This window comes from Poecilia reticulata, chromosome 21 (genome assembly GCF_904066995.2).
Source record: "Poecilia reticulata chromosome 21, P_reticulata-male-v2, whole genome shotgun sequence".
In the NCBI taxonomy this organism is placed as follows: domain Eukaryota; kingdom Metazoa; phylum Chordata; class Actinopteri; order Cyprinodontiformes; family Poeciliidae; genus Poecilia; species Poecilia reticulata.
This window is the reverse complement of record NC_088850.1, coordinates 2,270,554-2,285,662: the sequence shown is the minus strand read 5'-3', so window position 1 is coordinate 2,285,662 and position 15,109 is coordinate 2,270,554. Positions and strand designations below refer to the sequence as shown.

The following is a 15,109-nucleotide window of genomic DNA, read 5'->3' as shown; positions in this document are numbered from 1 at the left end:
TTTGTAATAAGATTTGTCCCCATTTCCTGTCCCTAAAATATCACAACTAGAATGTCTATCCTGTGTGGATTCTCATGTGTCGAATTAAATTTTGTTTTCTGCTACATCTGTATCCACAAAGATCACAACTGAAAGGTTTCTCTCCTTGTGTGGATTCTCATGTGTACATTTAAACTTGATTTTCTGTTACATCTGTATCCACAAAGGTCACAACTGAAAGGTTTTTCCTCTGTGTGGATTCTCATGTGTACATTTAAACTTGATTTTCTGCTACATTTGTATCCACAAAGGTCACAACTGAAAGGTTTTTCCTCTGTGTGGATTCTCATGTGTCCACTTAAACTTGATTTCTGGCTAAATTTGTAGCCACAAAGATCACAACTGAAAGGTTTATCCTGGGTGTGGATTCTCATGTGTACATTTAAACTTGATTTTCTGCTACATTTGTATCCACAAAGGTCACAACTGAAAGGTTTTTCCTCTGTGTGGATTCTCATGTGTACATTTAAACTTGATTTCTGGCTAAATTTGTAGCCACAAAGATCACAACTGAAAGGTTTATCCTGGGTGTGGATTCTCATGTGTCTACTTAATTGTGATTTCTGGCTAAATTTGTAGCCACAAAGATCACAACTGAAAGGTTTGTCCTCTGTGTGGATTCTCATGTGTACATTTAAACTTGATTTTCTGCTACATCTGTATCCACAAAGGTCACAACTGAATGGTTTCTCTCCTGTGTGGATTTTCATGTGTACATTTAAACTTGATTTCCGGCTACATCTGTATCCACAAAGATCACAACTGAAAGGTTTATCCTGGGTGTGGATTCTCATGTGTCTACTTAATTGTGATTTCTGGCTAAATTTGTAGCCACAAAGATCACAACTGAAAGGTTTGTCCTCTGTGTGGATTCTCATGTGTACATTTAAACTTGATTTTCTGTTACATCTGTATCCACAAAGGTCACAACTGAATGGTTTCTCTCCTGTGTGGATTCTCATGTGTACATTTAAACTTGATTTTCTGCCACATCTGTATCCACAAAGATCACAACTGAAAGCTTTATCCTCTGTGTGGATTCTCATGTGTCCACTTAAACTTGATTTCTGGCTACATCTGTATCCACAAAGATCACAACTGAAAGGTTTTTCCTCTGTGTGGATTCTCATGTGTCTCTTTAAATGTGAATTCTGGCTACATCTGTATCCACAAAGATCACAGCTGAAAGGTTTATCCTCTGTGTGGATTCTCATGTGTACATTTAAACTTGATTTTCTGCTACATCTGTATCCACAAAGATCACAACTGAAAGGTTTCTCTCCTGAATGGATTATCATGTGTACATTTAAACTTGATTTTACACTACATCTGTATCCACAAAGATCACAACTGAAAGGTTTTCCTCTGTGTGGATTCTCATGTGTCTATCTAAACTGAATTTCTGGCTACATCTGTATCCACAAAGATCACAACTGAAAGGTTTATCCTCTGTGTGGATTCTCATGTGTCTATTTAAACTGGATTTCTGGCTACATCTGTATCCACAAAGATCACAACTGAAAGGTTTCTCTCCTGTGTGGATTCTCATGTGTACATTTAAACTTGATTTCTGGCTACATCTGTATTCACAAAAATCACAACTGAAAGGTTTCTCTCCTGTATGGATTCTCATGTGTGTGTCTAAGGTACTTCTGTTGCTAAATGTGTGTCCACAAAATTTACAGAGATGTTCACGTCCTGCTATGGTTCTCGCATGTCCTTTTGATGTTGGATTTCTATTACATATTTCACCATTGTCATCAAAGATCAACTTCATTTCAACCTGAACTTTCCTTATTGAGTCTGGGGTTTTCTTTGAAGTAAAGGGTTTCATTTTATTCTCAAAGTTTGGAGAACCTTTAGTGGAATTGCTCACCTTTCTGTCATTTGCCCTGTACTTACTATTTGGTCTGTAATCTGGCAATTGTCCAAGTTGAAAGTGAACATTATTTACATCAGCTTCTTCCTCCTCCTCAATGAGTTCAGTCTCTGATGAGTTGGAATAATCTCCATGATATCGAGTCTTGATAGATTCTGCTGCTTCACAGTAATCTTCTGGTAACTCTCTGTCTTGCATGTGGTGCCGATGAAGGCGAGATGATGGGAGAAACTCTTCATCATCCTCATTCATGGTTGGTGGGAAAGACTCTGGACCTTGTAAGTCAAAACCTGGACCATGTTCTTCTGGAGCATCTTCTTTAAGCAGCAACATCTGCTGAGCATCTGCAGGAACCAATGAAGCAAATTACAAACATAAGAAACCACTGCAGCTTTATATTCACATCATTACTTGAGTTAAAAACCATCCTACATAAATTTTAGACTTCAGATCGAACTGTGATTTTGTTCGCTCTTAGGCAACACCCCACCAGAAATCAGCATTTTAAGTCTGTTTTTGATAGCATCTCTTCACCAGCAACAGTGATAACAAAGACCAGTTTAAAGTTGAAGCACTGAACTGAGCTGGGAGCGCCGAACAATCACACAGTCCCTGCCTCCTTGCAGCAGCTTCACCTCTAGCAGCATTTATATAAACCAGCTACGTGGCTCATTTTTGGACAAAACAGCATCACAGTATTTGTTAAGTATAAAAGTCACACCACTTGTTTAGCGTATACAAGCTTAATGTAAAACCCAAACGGGTCTGTCACTGTAATACAATTTGCTAGGTACATAATTGTCCCAGAAATTATTAAAATAAACTAAGGGCATCAAATTCATTTCTATTTTGGGTCTAATCAAAATTATGAATGTCCTCAAAGAGCTGGATGTGGCAAAACATGTTTATAAAATCCATTAATAAACCTCTAAAATGTGAATAAATGGTTTCCTCTGCACTCAATGGATAACTTTTTAACAGTTAAATAAACCTGAACATTATTTCACATTGATTTAGTTTAGCAGTTTTGTGGTCAGTGGAAAAACAAAAAACTATTCTGGCTTTAATCTTCTGAGATCAAAAGTCAAAATTTTGAGAAAAATTGTCTAAATATTTGACTTTTGATATTAGAAGATTAAAATTATAATAATTCTTACATGGTTCTTTACGTTGTTGTGATTGAATGCAGACTTCCCAGACCAAAGTGCCTCTATACCCAGTTTCAGAGCTAATGAGGAAGAGGGTCTGACTCCAACCATCATTTGAACAGTTTGTTCAATCTGGGTGAAGATCAGAAAGATAACCGACTTCAAGCCTAAATGATGAGAGTTATCTAGAAAAAGAAAGCCAAAGACCTGAACATAATCTTCAATGGCTTTAGGAACCAGAGCTCCACTGAACCAAGAGCAGCAGAAAAGTTGAATGATGATGAATCAAATTGGAAACGTATATTTGCGTTGGGATTCAGTCACTCTTCCATCAGATAGAAAGCTAATCTGCTAACAAAGACAGTTTCTCATTTTTCTGTTAAGGAGATAAACCTCAGAAAGCTGCTCCTGAACAATTACTGATAAGAAAACATACAGACCTAATCTATGCAGCAGGACTTTGGGGTTGAAATCAGCCTCCAGCGTTTTGCCTCGATGCTCCATTTCTTCTAATGGAGACCGCTCCTCTTCACAACCAGAGCGATTGGTCAACTGGTGGTGAGGTCAACTTGTGGGTCCAGCTGAGAGAGACAGGAACCACAAAATGAACCATGTTAAAAAGCTACAAATCATTGTAAAATATAATCTGATTCTATAACTCATCTATTAGGATCTTTAGTTGGTCCCAGTTATTGTCACAGGACAATAGTTAGGTTACTTAATGTGCAATATTGTACTTTTTACTTTAGTTCAACAAACAGAATAGAGACATCGGCTAAAGTTTGGTAACCAAAGAAAAAATGTTCAAAGCTTACAGAATAAGTAAAACTAATAATTAAAACTGAAAAATGACTAAATAAATGACATAACATAAACATAGCAGTGGCCTCTGACCCCTACAAGCAACATCCAAAGAGCTGATTTAGACAAAAGCAGTAATTTAAAGCGTGTGGAAGAACTTCATGCATTATTTCCTCAAAGTTTTAATTCCACAGCAATATTTCAGCTCACCAGGACGCTGGAGTTCACAGATGATCCCACAACTGATCCTCAGCAGGAAATGGCCGCTCTGCGCCGCACTCGGCTCTTCTTCACCATCCGTTTCTGAAACACACCATCCTGTTAAAATACTGCCTGCTCAACACTTTACTGCGAAGGTACAAACATATTTCAACAAACTATGATAATATTTACAGTTTTCTTACCAGAAATATCATCTAATCATGAAAACCAGCACGCGTTGTCCCCGCACGACCCAAGATGGAGAAACAGGAAATCCTATTATTCAGTTTCTTCTTCCTCTTGCGGTTTTTGGGGGTTGGCAAAAAAAAAAAAAAAAAAAAAAAAGCCTTCCCGTTCCGCCACCTACTGGTGAGGAGTGCAGGTAAAAGTTGCGATTTTATTAGAAAACTACATAATTTTGTTTAGGACTGTCAATGTTAGATATTGAAACAAGTACTGACAACATTCATTCATGTTTCGTAAAAGGTCTAATCAGTCAAATTTAGCTTTCACCTTTTCAAATTTTTCATATTATCAAACAATATATTCCTTCAGACCACTGGACTTCATATATTACTAGGTTTTCTCTCACGTATAAGTAACACAAATGTCTTTATGTTGTATATCTTAAGTTTTTGAGAAAAATATTTTTTTTTCATAAATAGACTTGAAAGTATTCATATTTGCATGCTTAGTTATTTTCATTTAACAAAGCGGTTCATTTCAAATGACAAGAGGAATTCCTTAAGAATAAAAATCCAATCTACATTTTCTGTTTTCAACAGCATTTCAATAATAAATTTTAAATTAGGTGTATATTGTAAAAGCAACATTTTATATTCCTACTTCTGATCAGAAAAATATGCGGTAACAAGAAAAGATCAATTTAAATCTAGTATTAATCAGAAGTGTGAATAATTTTGAGCCGTAATTATTTTAGAAATATTTCTTTACGCATAGAATGGTGTAATAAAAACACAATTTAACCTTTGTTTGGATTGTTTATTCCAATGAATTTTCAAAAACCAGAATTCCTTTCGATGCACTACATTACCAACAAAGACTAAATTTGGAGCAGAAACATGGTTTAAAGAAAACTTTCAGCTCTTCTAAATGCAGTGGTGGGTACTTCAGTACAATTTTCGTGTATCTGTACTTTACTTAAGTAGATTTAATAATGGCTACTTTCTACTTTTACTCCACTACATTTTACAGTAAGTATCTGTACTTTCTACTTCACTACATTTCTACAAAACTGTCGCGTTACTCATTACATCCAAGTCGCATTACGCTTTTTTTCCGTTAAAATGTGAAGTTCAGGGACTTAAGGTATCGCCGTAAAATCCAAGCAATAACGTGACTTACGTGTCTGTTGTCACCCATCGCCTCCACCTTTACTTGCACGCAGAGCTCCGGACATGCGCAGTGGTTTCCTCTGAATCATAGATATGGCGACATGTAAATTCAGCAGCGCTTCGCATTCACAGACGGTGGGGACTTCGTCCAACTTTTAGCGTCACTTGGAAGGAAAGCTTAAAGAAAGGTAAGCTAAGTGGACGTGATGCTAGCAAAGCTAGCTGTACAGAGACCAGTGGTGGGAAGTGGAGTACTTAAGTGGAGTTTTCGTGTATCTGTACTTAAGATTTAATAATGGATACTTTCTACTTTTACTCCACTACATTTTACAGTATCTGTACTTTCTACTTCACAACATTTCTACAAAAGCGTTGCTTTTTTTGTGTTAAAATGTGAAGGTCAGGGACGTAAGGTGGCGCCGTAAAATCCGAGCAATAACGTGACTTACGTGTCTGTTGTCACCCATCGGCTCCACCTTTACTCGCACACGGAGCTCCAGACATGCGCAGTGGTTTCCTCTGAGCAGGAGAAGATGTCTGTCTAATCACCAGTAATATAATAGCGCTGCATAAATTGATATGTATAAGATAATGTTTGAGAAATGTTCTATTTTGTTTAAATATAATCTAGTGTTGTTTAATTCAGCATTTGGTCTGCAGCTCACATACTGTCACAAACTGTTGGAGACTCAGACCAGGAGTACAAATCAAGAATGAAGTCTTTAGGCACAAGTCTAAGTCAAGTCTGTGTGTAGCTAAATACTTAATGCAGTGGTTCTTAACCTTTTTTGAGGTACCGAACCCCAGCCGTTTCATATGCACCTTCACTGAACCCTTCTGTAGTGATAAATAAAATATGACCCCCCCCCCCAAATTCAAGACATAGGGGTGACCCAACTAGAGCCCCAAGATCACTAAGTCTTCTTAAAAGGTAGAGTCTCTGAGAACAGTTCTTCAAAATATATTCAGTGTTTTCAGCAAAGTTGATCTGACTGTCCAGGAACGACCCAAGGTATTTAAAATGTGCCACAGTTTCAACAGGTTGGCCATCGAGAGAAACTGGAACCACTTTAAGATGTTTAGGTCATTTAATTAGCTCTACATTCTTAAGATAACAAAAAATTAAGAATAAATAGTAAAGACGTGTGGTATTCTGATTTAGTAATGTAATTATATTAGTTGTGTTACCACCCCCACGCCACTAGAGGCAGTAGTAACCCTGAAAAGATGTGACTAAGGAGCAGATTTAGAAGTTTACCGAAAGCTACAGAATGTGGTAAAAACTTTGAGCTTTGCTGAAGTAAATAAAGACACAAGTTCAAATCCATGCTGAGAGTGGAGCTCCTTCAATCAGGGCTCCTCCACAGCTCTGATTGGCTAAGCAATGTAACGTGATCCTCTGATTGGCTAAGCAATGTAACGTGATCCTCTGATTGGCTAAGCAATGTGACGTGATCCTCTGATTGGCTAAGCAATGTAACGTGATCCTCTGATTGGCTAAGCAATGTAACGTGATCCTCTGATTGGCTAAGCAATGTAACGTGATCCTCTGATTGGCTAAGCAATGTAACGTGATCCTCTGATTGGCTAAGCAATGTAACGTGATCCTCTGATTGGCTAAGCAATGTAACGTGATCCTCTGATTGGCTAAGCAATGTAACGTGATCCTCTGATTGGCTAAGCAATGTAACGTGATCCTCTGATTGGCTAAGCAATGTAACGTGATCCTCTGCAGCAAGTGATGGCAAAGCGGGGCGTCATCACGACTTTACACAAGTGTCTTTACCTCCATGGCAGAGGCTCCGCCGAACCCCTGGGGTTCGATTGAACCCAGGTTAAGAACCACTGGCTTAATGTTTCTCTCAACCTAAGTAACATTTGCAAAGTATCAGAAAAAAGGTGTCAAACCTTTATAAAACGGTGGGTAGTTCGCCTCTGTCCTCACTTTGTTGAAGTAGAAGATCTGGCAGGTCAATATTTTGTTTCTGTCATCCTGAAGATTCAGTCAGATTGGAAGCACAGAGCTGGACCTGAGCGGCTTCACCCTGCAGCTCGGCTCCAGCTGCATCCAGCCAGCGGATGTTCCTCTCTGAGCAGGGGACATTTATCTGCTTCTTCCAGGGAGAACACCGTAACGTGACAAGACTCTGGGAAAACCAGGGAAACTGAGAAAAATAGGAGAAAATTCAGTCTGAAAAAATCTGACTTACGTTTCATTCCTTAAAAGAACGACAAGTTTGTCTCCTTTTTTTTGCTGACTTAGTTTAAAATTATATTTAAAGTTTAAGTATTACCAGATAATTTAAATGAACCGCAGCTTGGCTTGGGTTTAGTTTGCAGTTTATACAACTTCCTTCTTGAGATGCAACAACTCAGAGTCCCCGTCCACAAAATCAAGGCTCAGTCCTTCCTCAGATTTGAGAAACTAAATATTTATATTCTCTACTTTTCTCCAGTTTCTGAAATAAAACCTGCAACAGGAACTACAGCCATAGAAGACATTTAAGTAAAAAAAAAGTAGATTTTTAAGCTGCAGTATGCAACTTTTTTTTAACGTACTTAAAATGATAAATATCTATAAGCTGCTGTTGCTCTCTGAGTGAGTGCTAAGGCTAGTTAGCATCGCCACCAATGAGGCAGATAAAGTTTTCCTGGAATGATAAGTTGTGTACTGCAATTAGAACATTTAGAAGCATGTATACGAGCATGATTGACAGCACTAAGACCCTCCTCCTGTCTCTGGTTATGTTTCTTCAGAAGGCATTTGGAGCTCAGGGAGAAGTTGATTTTTTCCACTGATTATCTGCCTTATAACAAACTGTCACAACGTTGACAAGCTTTGACACATATCTGAAAAAACAACTTATTTTTGTTTGACCGACAAATAAACAAATGAAACTGACTGACTGATTGGTAGCAGAGTTAAAGTCACTTAGCTTCAGGTGAGTTGAGGCACGTACTGGTCGAAACAAACAGAAACACTCAAACGTTTTCTCCCTCCCGCCGCCTGCAGGTGTAGCGCCCGGCGTCATCAGCAGTGATGGAGGAGACGATCAGAGAGCAGCTCCGGTCCACCGCCAGCCGGCCAGAACCACTCTGACCCACTTCCAGCTGAGTGTTTGTGTCGCTATAGTGAAGCCAAATAACAGCGGAGCATTGCTCAGACACTGAGCCTCTGAAACAGGGCAGAGCTGCGTCTGTGGAAGAGTAAGTGGATATTTCCTCCACTGGAAAACATCGATTATTTGAAAAGTTCTCGACTTGAACTCAATCAATCATGAGATAAAGTTCATTTCTTATTTCTTCGTTCACAAACTCTTTGCAGTATTGATTACTATAAAAAGTATTTTCTCCCTTATAGACATTTTATGAATCAAATGTCAGTATGATGCATTTTTGATGATGTAATAGGAAGCAAAAGCAAAAACAGATGAAATCTAACTTTTTCACAGAAACAAATTCTCCACATCGTCATAGACTTCTATCCAAAACTGAAACCAAAGAAACTTTTGAGTTTATGAATTAATATGTTTCTATAAAAAGGTTTTCACCTTCAAACTGAAGCAGAAGTAAAATGAGTTCCAGTCTGATGTCTTCTTAATAAACAGGAAACAGGAAGCAGCTTTAATCTGCTGCAGACTGAAAACTACTGCTGTTATTTCCGCTGTGTGGCAGATATTAGAGATAAACGTTTGTTTAAGAAACGCCTATTTTGCTCGTTCTCATCATATATTCTGGTTAAGCTGTGTTAAAAAATAAAGGAGCACATTTTTTAAACACAAGTTTTCATGCATATTTACTTATTTTTTCTCTTTGCTAAGCATGAAAACATGTTTTGGCTTGTTTAATGTTTTTACTGTTTACTAAAATGCTGCTGCTTTCAGGTAAATGCTCAAAACTTCAGTGTTTGGCAGGTGGAGATAAAATATTTCAAATTATATGCAAAGGAAAAAATGCATTTAATAGGAAGACATATGTGAGTAACAGTGAATTAAACTAAAATAACCTCCACTTCCTGCCACATTCTCAGACCTCCATCAAAAGATCAGATGTTGCACCTGCAGAGAGCAACACAGGCTGACGTGAAGTCTAAAACTCTCATCTGAATCCTGCAGAAGTTTTATCCTATTCGCACATAAAGTTAATCATAATGATCATAATAAAATAAACCATAAATAATGCAACATACTTATAGAGATGAACTGAAGGAAACAGCAGGAGATACAAAAGCAACAACAACCAAAAAATGCATTAATGGTCAGTTTTCTTGCATCCTTAATGTTCGTTAAAAGAGAAACGGATCATAAGGTTTTATGTTATAAAAGTCGTCAGTCAAACTCAACATTTAGATCAGTGGTTCTTAACCTTTTTTGAGGTACCGAGCCCTCCAGTTTCATATGTGCATTCACTGAACCCTTCTTATCCCCATCTAAACCCCGCCGACACACAAAATACTTTGCGGTATTCTGATTTAGTAATGTAATTATATTAGCTGTGTTACCACCCCCACGCCACTAGAGGCAGTAGCAACCCCGAAAAGATGCGACTAAGGAGCAGATTTAGACTATAGAATTTGGTAAAAACCACAGACATTAATATTATAGTATTCATGTCTATGGTAAAAACTTAGTTTTGCTGAAGTAATTAAAGACACAAGTTCAAATCCATGCTGAGAGTGGAGCTCCTTCAATCAGGGCTCCTCCACAGCTCTGATTGGCTAAGCAACGTAACGTGATCCTCTGATTGGCTAAGCAATGTAACATGATCCTCTGCCCAAGTGATGGCAAAGCGGGACGTCATCACGACTTTACACAAGTGAGTCTTTACCTCCACGGCAGAGGCTCCGCCGAACCCCTGAGACCGACTCACCGAACCCCGGGGGTTCGATAGAACCCAGGTTAAGAACCACTGGTTTAGGATCTCAGCCTTCACCGATGCCTCCATTTAGAGTCCGACTGCTGCAAAGTGTTCAGAGAATCTGCCTGCCAGCTGGAGGCGACTGCTCTCTCAAACATTTAGTCAGAAATCTAAGAAGAAGAAGCAAAATTAAAGCACAGAAAGTAAAAGTAGTTCCAGCACCAAGATCACATCACAGTCAGGGGAGTTTTCTCTGCTTCATGTCTGAACGACTTACTTCCTGTTTGTGGGTGAGTCACACCAACACCAACCTCCATCCTGTCTGCTAGTCATCAGCTAATTTATACTTAAAAAAAGAAAATCATGACAGAATATGCTTTAAAAAAAGAAAAGAAAAAAGACCAGAATGTGTCACATTCATCAAGGAAAGTATCATTTCTGTCATTTCCTTTCTTTGCATCGACGCACTTTAAAGTAAAAAATTCAAAGTAGATGTGCAATAAACAAATAAATGAATTAATTACTCACCCAATGTTCTGAGAATGTTTGTTCAAACCTCTTGAACATTTTCCAGTGTGAATTTTAACAAGTTTAGATTAAAAAAAACAACACAAACCAATAATATATTTACAGATATATTTGCAAGTGAAAAATTACTGTAAAATGGGGCTGTACAGTGGTGCAGTTGGTAGAGCTGTTGCCTTGCAGCAAGAAGGTCCTGGGTTCAACTCCCAGCCCCGGTCCCCCTGCATGGAGCCTGCATGCTCCCCATGTGCATGGTGGGTTTTCTCCAGGTACTCCGGTTTCCTCCCACAGTCCAACAACATGACTGTCAGGTTAATTGGTCTCTCCAGATTGTCCCTAGGTGTGAGTGTGTGTGTGCATGGTTGTGTGTCTCTGTGTTGCCCTGCAACAGACAACCTGTCCAGGTGACCCCACCCATCTTCATCATAACTACCAACCTGAGACAGAAAGACACAAAAAACTTAAAAAAAAAACAAAAACTTAGAAGTTAAACAGCGTCACTCTTTCTCTCACTGATTCCTTCTTAATAAATACTATTTTATTTTGAATTGTTCAGTTTGTCGACCTTTTCAGCCTCATTTGTGAGGACAATTATTTATAACATGGTATATTTTCTCCCTAAAGAAAAAATTCATTCAAATTAAAAGTAGTAAAAGTAGTATCACAGATAGCTGAGTTATTATATTTAAAATCCATCTCTGTTACTCACACTGAGGCCATCTGGAAATGTGTTGTTTCCTCTAAAAAAAGCATTACTTGAATTAACATATGGTCTGTATGTCACCTGTGTTGACAGTGATGCTGATCATGAGGATCAGAGCTGCGATCCTCAGAGTCAACATGAAGCAGCTCAAAGGAGACCAGCCTGTGGAAACTGTGGGAAAAAATGATTATTTTATTTATTTCTGCAGTAAATAATTCAGCCTCGCAGGCAGAGTTTTATATAAACATATTAATCAACTGAATGACACAAAGATTTAGCATCATGTTGCATTTTTCTGTCGTACCCATGGCAACAAGTGTGTAGTGATCTTGTATTTTCACGGCTTGTTCCTGGACAAACTGGCAGGTGTAGGTTCTGTTCCGGCCACTGTGAGGCGCTATGGTGAGAACAGAAGAACACTTTGCGTGTCCTCTGAACTCGCAGCGGTCCAGCACTGATCCGGACTCGCTGGCCCAGCGGAGGCTGTCCTCTGCACACCGGGGGAAATCTAATTTTCTCCACAGGGAACACTCCACGGACACGCTGTGAGCCCCGTTCGGATCTTCCTCTGGAAAAATGAGAGAAACTGCAAAAATCATACATAGTAAAAGTTGGAGTTTGTGATCAAAAAATAGAAATTTACTTAAATGGTCTTCAGCGCCTTCTTAAAATTAAATTCAAATGATTTCTGTGTTTTAATAGTAGAAAAAAATTTAAGGAAAGAGCAAAAGTCTCTTGGTAGATCGCAGTGTTCTGAGACGGAAATATAAGATATCAAACTCGTCAACTTGTTACTCCTTTAAGGTTAAAATCAACATCATACGAGTATGATAAGCTAATTACAAATGATGCTAATAATAGTTAGCTTAGAAATAATATGGTTTGGGGAGGGGGGTGGGGGGGCGCAAACAAATATCTGCTTAGGGCCCCAAAAAGGCTTGGACCGGCCCTGAGGAATGATAGAACCTGCAGTTACATCAGGAAATATTCATACCTCACAAATTTAGTAATAATATTTAGTAATATTTCATTCCAAAGTCCTGAACCTGATGGAGTTTGAGCTTGTTGTAAGCAGCAGGTCCAGAACCAACACTTGACCCGGCTTGCTTTCAAAACACTAAAAAAGATTAAAGTAAGATTTTCAAGTGACTGTAAGACTCACTCGTCAAAACGCTCAGATACACCAGCGTGTCTCCGTCAGGGGAAACTCCGGATCGACAGCTGTCGCGTCCGGCATCCTCCGCGGTGACGTTGATGATGACCAGAGAAACGTTGCTGCTCAGACGCACTCTGTTCCCTCTGAGTGAATTCCTGAAGCCAGTTTCATATTCAAATTCATAAAAGGTTTGAGAAAAATCTCGGTTATAGAGCCAGAAAGGCACAGTCGGTGCAGCGGAGGGCGCTGCGGTTTTACACGGGAGAGTTGCGTTGTCTCCGACTCTGTGATACAGGAAGACTTCTGCTCCTCTGGCCGCTGCACAAACACAAGCTGTCAAACTTACAGTAGCCTGGAAAAACTCTCAGAACATTGTCATTGCGGAACAAAAGTGGTGCTAAAACAAGATGTGCACTATATGCGCCACAGGAGGGCGCTGCGCTGAACGGGGCGCCGAAACAAAATCATTTCTAGTCTGTTTTTGTAAATGTTACTATCAATAACAGAGGCAGTGAAAATCTTATCTAAGCTCAGCCTTAGAAAAGATTGTCTTTCTTACCATTAGCTCAGTTAACTTCATTAATATGAAAAAAAAAATCTGATTTTCTGATTCTGATTCACTAAAAAAGTTCAGATTTCCAAAAACTGAATGCATGAAAGTAAATAGAGCATTTACCTTCAAACTGAAGCACGATCACGACTAAAGCCACCACTGCTGACATTTCTGAGCCAGTTACTTGAATTAAGGTTTTTTGTCTTTGATTCAAACATATTTCATATTTCCTGTCTGAAGTTGATTTCCTGAGTGAATCATCATCATCAGAATGTAAGAAAAATCCCCTCTGAACAGCTCATGTCTCCGCTTCTTATTAGATTTCTTATTAACACTTTAAAACTAAAATTATATCAGAAACAACAAACTGGGAGAAGGAATTTTATTGACATGTTAACTATTTTCTTTTTATTTGATCACTGTTCACTTAGTTTTGTTTTTATATTGCATTCATAATTTAAAAGTGAAACTTTAGACCAGTTCCAGTTTTTCCACCAAGCCTTTTCCCAACATTCTGTATAATTATTATCAGACTCAGTTACTCAAGCACTTAAACTAAATTATTGTCAGACAGTTTTTGTATTATGATCAATATTGTGAGATACATCAAAAGCCAGAGTAAAAACAGTATTTTATGATTGTAAAATCAAATTATAGCGCACATGTATTTTAGTCTTTAATTAACAGTTTGTGTTTCATGAACATGAAGCATAATTGCTTCATGTTCATGTAATGCTGTAAGTTGGCCAGTAGGTGTCACTGTATTTATTTCTATGAAGTGTTTGGAAACTGAACTGATTCGGAAACTTTCAGCATTTGCAGTACTGATGCCATTTTCTACATTGAGATGACAAAAAATAAAATTAAAATCAACACAAATAACAACAAGGGAGAAGAAAGTGAGTGAAAACCAGCTGCCTGTACTGGGAGGGAGATTACTGGACGTAGATTAACCAGTAAACAGGCTGCAGGTGGAGAGAAAGCATTAAATAACACAAAAGAGAAACAATAAGATCAAACAACATATAAAAAATTACATTTTTATATCAGATTTATAGATTCAAGCGTTTACTGAGATTAAAACTTAAACATTAAAGATTTAAGGTTCAAACAGCTTTAAATTAACTCAAATATTAATCTGAAGGATGACATCATCACCAGGAAACCAAACCGTCTCCATCTGAGGCAGAGCCTGACCTCCTGACCTGCAGGGAACGGCTAACCTTCATCTTCACAAAATGTGTTTCCTCACATAGCATCACAGTGAATGTGAGATTTCTTAAATATGACACATATATTCAATAATATACATTAGCAGCAGCAGGCTGTAAGTGAACCGCTTCCGTCACGGCTCCGTAGTTTCGGCTCATCAGTCTCCTCATTATCTGCTTCTCCACCTTCATCAAGCTGCAGCTAATACAGAAGGCGCCGTCCCTTGAAATAACCAATCAATAACCGGCTGCGGTCCCTGTCAGCCGATAATGTGTGAGCTGTAGCTGGAAGGGAACCTGCTTTGTTGTTGTGCAGCAATCCACAGACAGGTGGACATCTGTCAGAGAGCTGCTGTTTTATTTAAGACCTCAGCAGTGGAGAAAATAAAGTCGCAGGATACGACCTGCAGGAATGTCCACCGAGGCAGAAGACAGGGAAATGAATTTACTTCACAATCTGCTCTGAGGGGGTTTGAGGTGGAAGTGGAATCCAGCAGAGGACTTCACTTCCCCCCGTTCTGCTCCTGTGGCTCAGTCACGTCTTCATCCTGTGTGTCAATGAAGAGGAATCTGCTCAGAAAATTACAAAAACATGCAACCGACCGACCGACCATCCAACCAACCAGCCAGCCAACCAACCTATCAAACAAACAAACAATCAACCAACCTATCAACCAACCA

General features: G+C 38.7%; 1 long non-coding RNA gene across 1 annotated transcript; it reads right to left on the bottom strand.

Annotated features, from left to right (window-relative positions):
• Positions 1 to 1,428: 1,428 nt before the first annotated feature.
• On the bottom strand, positions 1,429 to 4,886 carry LOC145549761 (uncharacterized). The gene is made up of 4 exons (XR_014085611.1): positions 4,272 to 4,886; positions 4,078 to 4,170; positions 3,507 to 3,647; positions 1,429 to 2,262 (listed from the first exon to the last, which is right to left on the bottom strand). It is a non-coding gene; the product is annotated as an uncharacterized LOC145549761 (long non-coding RNA).
• Between the last annotated feature and the right edge of the window lie 10,223 nt (positions 4,887 to 15,109).